This window comes from Myotis lucifugus, unplaced genomic scaffold (assembly GCF_000147115.1).
Source record: "Myotis lucifugus unplaced genomic scaffold, Myoluc2.0 scaffold_13, whole genome shotgun sequence".
Lineage (NCBI taxonomy): Eukaryota > Metazoa > Chordata > Mammalia > Chiroptera > Vespertilionidae > Myotis > Myotis lucifugus.
Window position 1 is genome coordinate 611,211 of NW_005871061.1, and position 12,961 is coordinate 624,171.

Consider the following 12,961-nt stretch of genomic DNA (forward strand, 5'->3'; position numbering starts at 1 on the left):
GACACCATCCCAGACTGCTCAGCAAGGCAAAATCCAGCAGGACCCCAAGCACCTGCAGCTGACACCTGTGGGACCAGCTCCATGTGGGAAGAAACTACAGCCTAGAACAGGGTCAATCAAGGCTTGAGATTCAAGGCAGACCTCTGGGCTAAGGAGTCCCCAACCACTGGATAGCTGGCATGAACATTGGGGTTGAAACTCACTGGCAGCAAGTCAGAAGGGAGATCCCTCCCACAAACAGGGCATCAACAATCAAGTCCCAATTACAGCAGGAAAACCCAAACAACACACACAAGGGGCATTCCTAGAGCATCTAGCTCAGGTGAACAAAGAGACTACACCACTGGACTCTTCAAGACACCTTTTACGTAAGGCCATCCCACAAAGACTGGGAGGCATAGCAGTTCTATCTAACACATAAAAGCAAATATAAAGAGACAGCTAAAATGGAAAAACAAAGAAACAACCCTAAAATGAGAGAAAATAAAGAAGCTTCAGAAAAATAACTAAATGAGATGAAGGCAAGCAACCTATTAGAAATAGCTTTCAAAGCAATGATTATAAAGATGCTTAAGGAACTTAGTGAAAATTACAACAGCATGAGAAGGGAAATAGAGGCCATGAACAAGAACCAGACAGAAATGAAGAATGATATATCTGACATGAAGAACACACTGGAAGGTATTAAAAATAGATTGGATGAAGCAAAGGACCAAATCAGCAATTTGGAAGACAACATAGAAATAAATACCCAGTTACAGCATCAAATAGAAAAAAGAATTAAAAAGCAGGAAGATAGCTTAAGGAAGCTCTGGGGCAACATGAAACATAACAACATCCACATTACAGAAATACCAGAAGGGACAGAGGATGAGCAAGGAACAGAGAGCCTGTTTAAAGAAATAATGACAGAAAAGTTCCCCAACCTGGTGAAGGAAAATGCCACACAAGTTCAGGAGGCACAGAGAGTCCCCATCAAGATGAACCCAAAGAGACCTACACCTAGATACATCATAATTAAAATGGCAAATGTTAAAGACAGTGAAAGAATCTAAAAAGCAGCAAGATAGAGAGAGAAAATTACATACAAAGGAGTTCCCATTAGAATATCAACTGACTTCTTAAGAGAAACACTTCAGTCCAGAAGGGAATGGCATGAAATACTCGAAGTAATGAAAAGCAAGGGCCTAAATCCAAGACTACTGTATCTAGTAAGGCTACCATTTAAAATTGAGTGTGAAATAAGCTTTCCAGACAAAAAGAGGTTAAAGAAGTACATTACCACCAACCCAGCAATGCAAGAAATGTTAAAGGGACTGCTTTAAGAAAAAGAAAAGGAGAGAGAAGGGATCATAGGCATAAAGAAAATAAAAATGGCAATAAATAAATACCTGTCAATAATAACCTTAAATGTAAATGGACTAAATACTCCAGTCGATCCAGAGTTCGGCTGCTAACCCAGAAACACCGGATCTGGGACAGTGCGACTACGTGGAGCCCTGCTTCTTCTCATGGAAAGGTCAGATTTTTCCTGAAGCAGAGAGAGAACTACATAACCAAATACCTGGAGAAGAGAGATCATGGGGACACCAAGAACCAGCCCACATATGAAAGAAAAACAGGCATCACCAGAAAAGGAAGTAAACAAAATGGAGGCAACGGAGGCAAGCAACCTGTCAGAGAAAGAATTCAGAGAAATGGTCATAAGGTAGATGAAAAGAATGGAAGGCAAATTCAACAATATGTGTAAGAACCGAGAGGAAATGAAGAAAAACCAAGAAGAAATGAAAAATGATATCACTGCTATAAAGAACACAATAGAAACATCAACAGTAGACTAGAAGAAGCAGAGGACCACATCAGTGAGCTAGAAGACAAGGTAGGAAAAAATACCCAAGCAGAGCAGCTTCTAGAAAAAAATAAAATAAAAGGCAGGAGGAGAGCCTAAGAGAACTCTGGGACAACACAAAATGAAACAACATCTGCATAATAGGGGTGCCAGAAGGAGAGGAAACTGAGCAAGGAATAGAAAACCTATTTGAAAAAATAATGACAGAAAACTTCCCTGATATAGGGAAGAAAAAACTCACACAAATCCAAGAAGTTCATAGAGTCCAAAACAAAATGAATCCCAAAAAACCGACACCAAGGCACATTATAATTAAATTGGCAAACACCAACGACAAAGCAAGAATCTTAAAAGTAGCCAGAGAGAGACAGAAAGTCACCTACAAAGGAGCCCCCATCAGACTAGCGACTGATTTCTCAACAGAAACACATCAGGCAAGAAGGGAATGGAATGAAATATATAAAGTCATGCAAAGGAAGGGTCTGAATCCAAGAATACTGCACCCAGCAAGGCTATCAATCAAAATTGAGGCTGAAATCAGGTGCTTCACAGACAAAAAAGGACTTCGGGAGTTTATTACCACCAAACCAGCAATGCAAGAAATGCTAAAGGGTCTGCTGTAAAAAGAAAAAATGGGAAACAAAGAAGGAACACAGGGGTAAAGAATAAAAATGGTGACAAACAAGTATCTATCAATAATAACATTAAATGTAAATGGCTTAAATGCCCCAATCAAAAGACATAGGGTAACTGAGTGGATAAGAAAAAATGACCCATATATCTGCTCTCTACAGGAAACCCACCTCAGAAAAAAAGACACACACAGACTGATGGTGAAGGGATGAAAAAAGGTTTTTTAGGCGAATGGAAATGAAAAAAAAAAAAGCTGGGGTAGCAATACTTATATCTGACAAATTAGATCTCAAAGTGAAGGACATAAAAAGAGATAAAGAAGGCCACTTCATAATACTAAAGGGAGCAATCCAACAAGAAGAAATAGCTCTGGTAAACATATACGCACCCAATATAGGAGCACCCAAATACATAAGAAATCTTCTGGAGGAGATCAAGGGAGAGATTGACAGGAATACAATCATAGTAGGGGACTTTAACACCCCATTATCACCATTGGACAAATCCTCTAAACAAAAAATCAGCAAAGAAACATCAATCGTAAATGACTCACTAGATCAGATGGAATTAATTGACATCTTCAGAACATTTCACCCCAAACCCACAGAATATACATTATTCTCAAGTGTACATGGGTCATTTTCAGAGATAGACCATATATTGGGTCACAGACAAAGTCTCTTCAAATTCAAGAAAATTGAAATCATATCAAGCATCTTCTCAGATCACAATGGCATAAAACTGGAAATCAACTACAATAAAAACAATCCAAAAAAATCAAACACATGGAGACTAAATAGCATGCTATTAACTACAATAAAAACAATCCAAAAAAATCAAACACATGGAGACTAAATAGCATGCTATTAAACAATGACTGGGTTACCAAAGAGATCAAAGAAGAAATAAAAAACATCATGGCCGAAACCGGTTTGGCTCAGTGCATGTACCTTGGTTGCTGGCACATCCCCAGTAGGAGATGTGCAGGAGGTGGCTGATCGATGTTTCTCTCTCATCAATGTTTCTAACTCTCTATCTCTCTCCCTTCCTCTCTGTAAAAAATCAATAAAATATATTTTAATAAAAAAAACATCATGGCAACAAACGACAATGAAAACACAACAATCCAAAACCTATGGGACACAGTGAAAGCAGTCTTGAGAGGGAAGTTCATAGCTCTACAAGCCTACTGCAAGAAACAAGAAACAATGAGAATAAATTACCTAACCCTATAACTCAAAGACTAAGAAAGAGAGCAACAAGAAAAGTCCAGTGTAAGCAGAAGGAAGGAAATAATAAAGATCAGAGCAGAGATAAATGACATAGAGACCAAAAAAACAATACAAAAGAGCAACAAAACCAAGAGCTGGTTCTTTGAAAGGATAAACAAGATTGATGAACCTCTAGCCAGGCTCACTAAGAAACAAAGAGAGAGGACCCAAATAAACAAAATAAGAAATGAAAGAGGAGAAATAACAACAGACCCCACAGAAATACAAAGGATTGTTAGAAAATACTATGAACAACTCTACTCCAACAAACTAGACAACCTGGAGGAAATGGACACATTCCTAGAAAAATACAACCTTCCAAAACTCAATCAGGAAGAATCTAAAAATCTCAATAGGCCAATAACTATGGAAGAAATTGAAGCAGTAATCAAAAAGCTTCCAGCAAACAAAAGCCCGGGGCCAGACGGCTTCACAGGGGAGTTTTACCAATCATTCAAGGAAGAACTTAAACCTATCCTCTTCAGACTATTCCAAAATATTCAAGAGGAAGGAACACTTCCAAGCTCATTCTATGAAGCCAGCATCACCCTAATACCAAAACCAGATAGACAACTCAATGAAAGAGAATTAGAGGCCAATATCTCTCATGAACATAAATGCCAAAATCCTCAACAAAATCTTAGCAAATCGGATCCAGCAGTACATCAGAAAGATCATACACCATGACCAAGTAGGTTTTATCCCAGGGATGCAAGGATGGTACAATATCCGCAAATCAATAAACATAATACATCACATAAACAAATAGAGAGATAAAAACCACATAGTCATATCAATTGATGCAGAAAAAGCATTTGACAAAATCCAACACCCTTTCTTGATAAAAACTCTCAGCAAGGTAGGAATAGAAGGATCATACCTCAACATAATAAAATCCATATATGACAAACCCACAGCCAATATCATAATCAATGGGCAAAAACTAAAACCATTCCCCCTAAGAACAGGAACAAGGCAGGGATGCCCCCTCTCACCACTCCTGTTCAACATAGTACTGGAAGTATTAGCCATTGCAATTAGACAAGAAGAAGAAATAAAAGGCATCCAAATTGGAAAAGAAGTAAAACTGTCCTTATTTGCAGATGACATGATACTGTACATAGAGAACCCTGAAGACTCCATCAAAAAATTATTAGACTTAATAAATGAATTCAGCAATGTAGCAGGATACAAAATTAATGCCAAGAAATCTATGGCATTTCTTTTCACCAATAGTGAATTTACAGAGAGTCTAAAAAAGCAAACACATTTACCATCGCACCAAAAAAATTAAGATACCTAGGAATAAATTTAACTAAGGAGGTAAAAGACCTCTACTCAGAAAACTACAGGACACTGAAAAAAGAGATAGAGGAAGACATAAGTAGATGGAAGAACATACCGTGTTCATGGATTGGTAGAATCAACATCATCAAAATGTCCATACTACCCAAAGCAATCTATAGATTCAATGCAATCTCCATTAAATTACCAATGGCATATTTCACAGATCTAGAATGAACGTTCCAAAAATTCATCTGGAATAAAAAAAGACCTCGAATAGCTGCAGCAATCCTGAGAAAGAAGAACAAAGTAGGTGGAATCTCAACACCAGATATCAAGCTGTATTACAAAGCCACTGTTCTTAAAACAGTTTGGTACTGGCACAAGAACAGACATATAGATCAATGGAATAGAATAGAGAACCCAGAAATCGACCCAAACCACTATGCCCAATTGATATTTGACAAAGGAGGCAAGAGCATACAATGGAGTCAAGACAGTCTCTTCAATAAATGGTGTTGGGAAAATTGGATACATGCAAAAGGATGAAACTAGACCATCAACTCACACCATACACAAAAATAAACTCAAAATGGATAAAAGACTTAAACGTAAGACGGGAAACCATAAAAATACTAGAGGAATCCATAGGCAGCGAAATTGCAAACATATGCCAAAGGAATTTCTTCTCTTATACTGTTCCTAGGGCAATGGAAACTAAAGAGAAAATAAACAAATGGGACTACATCAAAATAAAACTTCTGCACAGCAAAGGAAACCATCAACAAAACAGCAAGAAGGCCACTGCATAGGAGAACATATTTGCCAATGATATCACTGATAAAGGTTTAATCTCCAACATTTACAGGGAACTCATGCAACTTAACAATAGGAAGATAAACAATCCAATCAAAAAATGGGCAATGGACCTAGATAGACACTTTTTGAAAGAGGGCATACAGAAGGCCGAAAGACATATGAAAATATGCTCAAAGTCACTAATTATACAAGAGATGCAAATCAAAACAACAATGCAGTATCATCTCACACCTGTCAGAATGGCTATCATCAACAAATCAACAAACAACAAGTGTTGGAGAGGATGCGGAGAAAAAGGTACTCTCGTGCACTGCTGGTGGGAATGCAGACTGGTGCAGCCACTATGGAGAACAGTATGGAGTTTCCTCAAAAAACTAAAATTGGAACTCCCATTCAACCCAGTGATCCCACTTCTAGGAATATATCCCAAGAAGCCAGAAACACCAATCAGAAAGGATATATGCACCCCTATGTTCATAGCAGCTCAATTCACCATAGCTAAGATTTGGAAACAGCCTAAGTGCCCATCAACAGATGAGTGGATTAAAAAACTGTGGTACATCTACACAATGGAATACTATGCTGCTGTAAAAAAGAAGGAACTCTTGCCTTTTGTAACAGCATGGATGGAACTGGAGAGTATTATGCTAAGTGAAATAAGCCAGTCAGAGAAAGATAAATACCACATGATCTCACTCATTTGTGGAATATAGAGAACAACATAGACTGATGAACAGGGTCAGATCCAAAGACAGAGAAACAGCGATCAGACTATCAATTCCCAGAGGGAAAGTAGGGGAGGGTGGGGGTAAGGGGAAGAGATCAACTAAAGAACTTGTATGCATGCATATAAGCCAAACCAATGGACACAGACAACAGGGGGATGAGAGCATGAGTGGGGTGGGGGGAAGTTGGGGGTTAATGGGAGGATGAGGACACATTTGTAATACCTTAACCAATAAAGAAATTAAAGATTTAAAAAAATTGAAAATAATAAAAAAAGTTAGCTTTTAAATTGTTGGTAAAATAAAAACAAGCATGTCTTCAGAGTCATCAGCTTTAAATGTGATGCAGACAAAGTTTTTTTCTACCTGGGTTTGCTAATTAAAGAAGTTTATGTTATCTGTACTGGTTGTCTAAAATTGTAAAACTATAAATTCATCCTAAGAACAACATCCTATATAATAAAAGGCTAATATGCAAATTATCCCCTCAACCGGTAGTTCGACTGGGAGTTTGACCAATCGCTATAATGTGCACTGACCACCAGGGGGTGGCGTGGAACATGGTGGGCATCAGCTATGCTGCACTGGGCAGCAGTGGAGACACTGCTGGCCCAGAGAGGAGAGCAGGACCGTGGCAGGATCGTGGAGCAGGTGAGTGGACGGTGCCAGGCCAAGGCAGGTGCCAGCAAGGCCAAGGTGGGTGTGAGCTGGGGCCCATTTGCCCTGCTGATCACCCTACAAATGGCAACCAGCGGCTGACAGGCCCTGATCGCTTGATTGGGGCCCAGACCCGGGCTGGGATGGGCAACTGGAGGTGGGTGGTGGTGACCAATCTCCCGCTGCGCTGGGGGCTGTGACCTCTCAGGGGGGTTGACGGGACTGAGGTGAGGGAACTGAGGTGCAGTGATAATGTGGGGTGTCCGCAGAGCTTGTTCTCACTCTCCCTGCTACCTTCCCCCAGGATGCCAGGGCACGTGTGCAGGGGAAACCCCCTGTGCTCAGGTGCCAAGCACCATAAGGAGCCCGCCCCGCACCTGCGAGGCCTCTTCCACATGAGCCAGGCCACAGCCGCCAGGACTGGTAGGGCTCCCCATGGGTTCACGCAGGAGCCAGTCTGTGAGGCTGGCCAGGAGAGAGCATGCTGCCCACCCAGCTTCTGTGTGGCCATTCCTGGGCAGTCCAGAAGCCCACGCTGAGCCCCAGCCCACAGTGTCCAGCCATGCTCACCATATCTCCATGTGGGGATTCAGGCACCATTACTCAGGCAGAGGGGGGAGTGCGGGGGCCCAGGGGCCCAGGTGCTTCCCAGGGCCCAGAGGTCAGCTGGGACCTGCCCTTCCATGCCATCCGCTCCCGCTTCAATCGCCAGCCAGGCCTAGGGACTGCACCCATGCACAAATTTCGTGCACTGGGCCTCTAGCCCTATATAATAAAAGTGTAATATGCTAAGTTTCCGATCGTTCATTTGACTGTTCGTTCGACTATTCCACAAGTTGCTATGACGTGCACTGACCACCAAAGGGCAGACGCTCTGGCCGGTAGGTTAGCTTGCTGCTGGGATCCGGCAGATGGGGACTGGGCGAGATGGGCTGGACACTCCCTGGAGCCCTCCTGCAGTCCCTCCTCAGCCAGCTGGCCAACCTCCCACAGTCCCTCCTGGGCCAGATTGCAAGAGGGTACAGGTCAGGTAGAAGGACCCCACTGGTGCACGAATCCAGGATCATCCAGTGAACCCACACTAGGTACAAGCAAGGGACCATTGTGCCCCACCAGCTCCCTGCTTTGCACCAGGTGAACGTGGGTTTCTCTCAGAATCCCAGACCTCCTTACTTTAAGTAGGAAGTCTATGACTTTATTTGAGCTGTTGTTAGAAAATCCTCCAGATGGATAAAGGTTGAAATAATCCAGGGAGAAGGAAAAAATGGGCTGCTGCATTTTTGAAATTAAATTTATTATGGTGACATTGGTTAATAAATTACATAGGTTTCAAGCATACAATTCTGACACATCAACTGTATATTGCATTGTGTGCCCATTTCAGCTTTTAATTGAATTGCTTACTGAAAATCTGAACAAAATCTTTTTGGTTAAATGAGAGACTAAATAGAGAAGTTAAATATATTTGGATCTGTTAATAAACATAAAAAATTATACTATGAAAAAAGACATATGTCTCTAAGCAGTGTTCAATTATACAAGAAATAAAATAGCCTGGAATTCTGAAGTTGCAGAATGTTTGGCTAGATGAACAGTGACCTCCCTGCTAGGGCAAATAAAAATTTTATAATATTTTGTATGTTTTTTTAGTCAGTTGTTGATAAGTGACAATATCATGACTCATTAACAGTCTTTTGCCACTGGATCAACATAGAAGAATGTGGATAAAGGACAAATATATTCAAGAATTAAAAAATCTAACTACAGGTTGACCTTCAAAATAAAATCATAAATGATATCTAGAAAGTTTTAAATAGCAATAAAAACGAGTCAACACTTTCCCCTGGTGATATATCAACATTTACATACAAAAATCAAAGGAATGTACTACTACATTTTGGGTATGTTCATGTGCCACATAACGTTTTGGTCAATAACAGACTGCATGTAATACAGCGGTCCCATGAAAGTATAATGGAGCTGACAAATTCTTGTCAATAGTGACATCATAGTACAATTTATTACTCATGTGTTTGTGATGATGTTGGTGTAAAAACTTATTCGCTGCCAGTTGTATAAAAGTATAGCACATACAATTATGTACAATACATAACACTTGCTGATAATAAACACGATGTTACTGGCTTATGTAAAAAAGAGATATGGCCTGGCTGGTGTTGCTCATATATAAGATTATATATGAACAACATATAGAGTTGCTCATCAACCTATGAACTAGGAGGTCACGGTTCAATTCCCAGTCAGGGCACATGCCCTGGTTGCTGGCTCCAACCCCAGTAGGGGGTGTGCAGGAGGCAGCTGATCAATGATTCTCTCTTATCATTAATGTTTCCTTTTCTCTCTCTCTCTCTCTCTCTCTCTCTCTCTCTCTCTCTCTCACACACACACACACACACACACACACACTCTTACTCGCACTCTCTCTCTCCCTTCCTCTCTAAAATCAATAAAAATATATTTTTAAAAAGACATATGCCTTGCCCTAACCGGTTTGGCTCAGTGGATAGAGCGTCAGCCTGCGGACTCAAAGGTCCCAGGTTCGATTCCGGTCAAGGGCATGTACCTTGGTTGCAGGCACATCCCCAGTAGGGGGTGTACAGGAGGCAGCTGATCGATGTTTCTCTCTCATCGATGTTTCTCTCTATCCCTCTCCCTTCCTCTCTGTAAAAAATCAATAAAACATATTAAAAAGATATGTACCTCTTGAAATTATTAAATGAAATTCACAAATTTGCTACAGAATATAGTATATGGAAGTTCAGAATTGCTTACTTTCTAGTTTTATCTGTAAAAGATTACTAATGGCTAAAAATTCTAACCAATGCCTGGAAAAGAAACTAATAGGAATAATAAGGGTAAAAAAACTCTATATGCAAGAAAAACAAGATGTGTTTTTGATAAGGAAAATTATAAAGGATGTATTTTTGTTATGGGGGGAAAAAGAGAGCAAATTTGTTCTGAAGTATAATGACTAGTTGTTCCAGAATGAGAAAGAAAAACGAGTAGGACAAAAACTGAATGGATATAAAGAAAAATACATTGTAGAAGGTTTGTGAAAAGAAATGTTATGTGTGATCAGGTTCCTAAGGTAGAGTAGATTTATAAGTTGTTTTCAAAGGAAACTTAATATCAAAAGTACACAGGTGAAAAACTAGAATTTTGCTTTCTCTTTGTTAAAAATAACAGTTTTCTTAGATTATTGGTCTGTTTGTTTATTGATGTATAATTGACATACAATATTATGTTAGTTTCAGATGTACCACATAGTGATTCAACGTTTATATACAGTAACCAACTGTCAACATTCAAAGTTGATACAATACTATTGTCTATATTGCCTGTGTTGTGCATTACATCCCAAAGATTTATTTCATATCTGAAAGTTTTTACCTCTTGATTCCCTTCATCTGTTTCACCCACACCTTCCAACCCCCCTCTTCTCTGGCAACCATCAGTCTGTCTTCTGTATCTATGAGTCTGGTTTTGTTTTGTTTTGTTTGTTTTTTGTTTTTTTGTGGTCCATATGTACATAAAATAATACAGTACTTGTCTTTTTGAATTAGTGTTTTCATTTTCTTTGGTTAAATATCCAAAAGTGGAATTGCTGAGTTATATTGTAGTTCTATTTTTGTGGGGTTTTTTTTAGAAACTTCTATACCATTTTCCATAGGGCAACACCAATTTATATTCCCATCAATAATGCACAAAGGTGCCAATTTCTCCTCATCCTCACCAGTACCTATTATTTCTTACTAGTGGCCTGGTGCACAAAATTCATGCATGGGAGGGGGGGGTTCTCTCAGCCCAGCCTGCATCCTCTCCAATTGGGGACCCTTCAGGGATGTCCAACTGCCAGTTGCAATCTGGGACCACTCACCTGCCTGCCTGCCTGATCACTCATAACTGCCCTACTCTGCTGGCCTGATCTCGCTCCCAACTGCTTTCCCCTGCCGGCCTGATCGCCCCTAACCACCTCTGCCTCGGCCCCCACCACCATGGTTTTGTCCGGAAGGATGTCCAGAAGGATGTCTGGAAGATGTTTAGCATATTACCCCTTTATTAGTATAGATATTTTTAATAACAGCCATTCTAACAGGTGTAATGTGATATCTCATTGTGGTTTTGATTTGCATTTCATTCATGATTGATGATTTTGAGCATCTTTTCATGTACCTGTTGACCATCTGTATGTCTTCTTTGGAAAAATGTCTATTCAGTTCTTCTGCCCATTTTTTAATTGGATTATTTGTTTGCTAGTGAGTTGTATGAGTTCTTTATATATTTTGGATATTAGCCCCTCATTACATATATGGCTTGAAAAAACTTTCTCCCATTCAGTATGTTACCTTTTTATTTTTAAAAAAATGTTTATAAGAGTTTATTTAAACCAAACTGAGGACATGTGCCAGGGAGCATGATCTCAGATGATCCCACCTTTTCATTTTGTTGATGTGCAGAGACTTTTTAGTTTGATGCAGTCCCACTTGTTTATTTTTGCTTTTGCTTTGGGGGTCAGACTTAAGACATCATTGCCAAGACCTATATCAAGGAGCTAAATGCCTATGTGTTTTAGGAGTTTTATGGTTTCAGGTTTGTTTGGTTGGTTGGTTGGTTGGTTTTTATCTATTGATTTTTAGAGAGAGTGGAAAGGAGGGGGAGAGACAGATAGAGAGAAACATCGATGTGAGAGAGAGACATCGATTGGTTGCCTACAGCAAGCGCCCCAACTAAGGCCGGGGATCAAGCCTGCAACCAAGGTACATTCCCTTGACCAGAATTGAACCCAGGACCCCTCAACCCGTGGGCCAATGCTCTATCCACTGAATCAATGCGGCCAGGGTGGAAGGGTTATTTAATGTCCAATGGGTCAGGAGCAGGATGTCACCGGAAATTCATAGGTTGCAGGTTTGGAACCCTATAGGGAAATCAGAGAGCCATCCAAAATTAGGTGGTTTCTCTGAGGCAGGCAAAGTGCTTTACTTGTATTCTTTCACTGAATTCTTAAAACAGGCCTAGGAAGAGGGAATTTATACACCCAGGTTCTGAATGAGAAAACTGAGGATCACAGAAGCTGTCATTTCCCTAGGTTCAAACAGCTAGTTAGGAGTACAGCAGGGATTCAAAGGCAAATCTGTCTGATACCAAAGCAACAGCTCTTAGAAAAATAACCACAACAAAAGTGAGGGCCCGAAGATTACATATTTAATCCAAGTGCAAGGGATGAGGAAGAGAATGAAATGTTCACGCCCAGGAGTCATCTTTTAACCACAGACTTCCCAAAAAATTGTCCTCTGATGATTTTCCACTTGAGGAGAAATGAACATTTGATTGGCAAGATTGAGGGTAGAATCAGCATTAGCACCTGGACATGCTATCAACTCTCTCCCAAAAGGATACAAGAAATAAAAAGAAAGGGAGCCGTAGCTGGTTTGGCTCAGTGTATAGCGTCGGCCTGGAGACTGAAGGGTCCCAGGTTGGGGCAGTTACCTCGATTATAGGCTCCATCCCAGCCTTGGTCAGTGCATGTGCTGTAGGCAACCAATCAATGTGTCTCTCTCACATTGATATCTCACATCAATGTTTCTCTGTCTCTCCCCGTCCCTTTCACACTTAAAATCAATGGGAAAATATCCCTCAAGTGAGGATTAAACAAAAGAGAGAGAGAGGGAGGGAGGGAGGGAAGTGAGGGAGGGAGGAAGGGA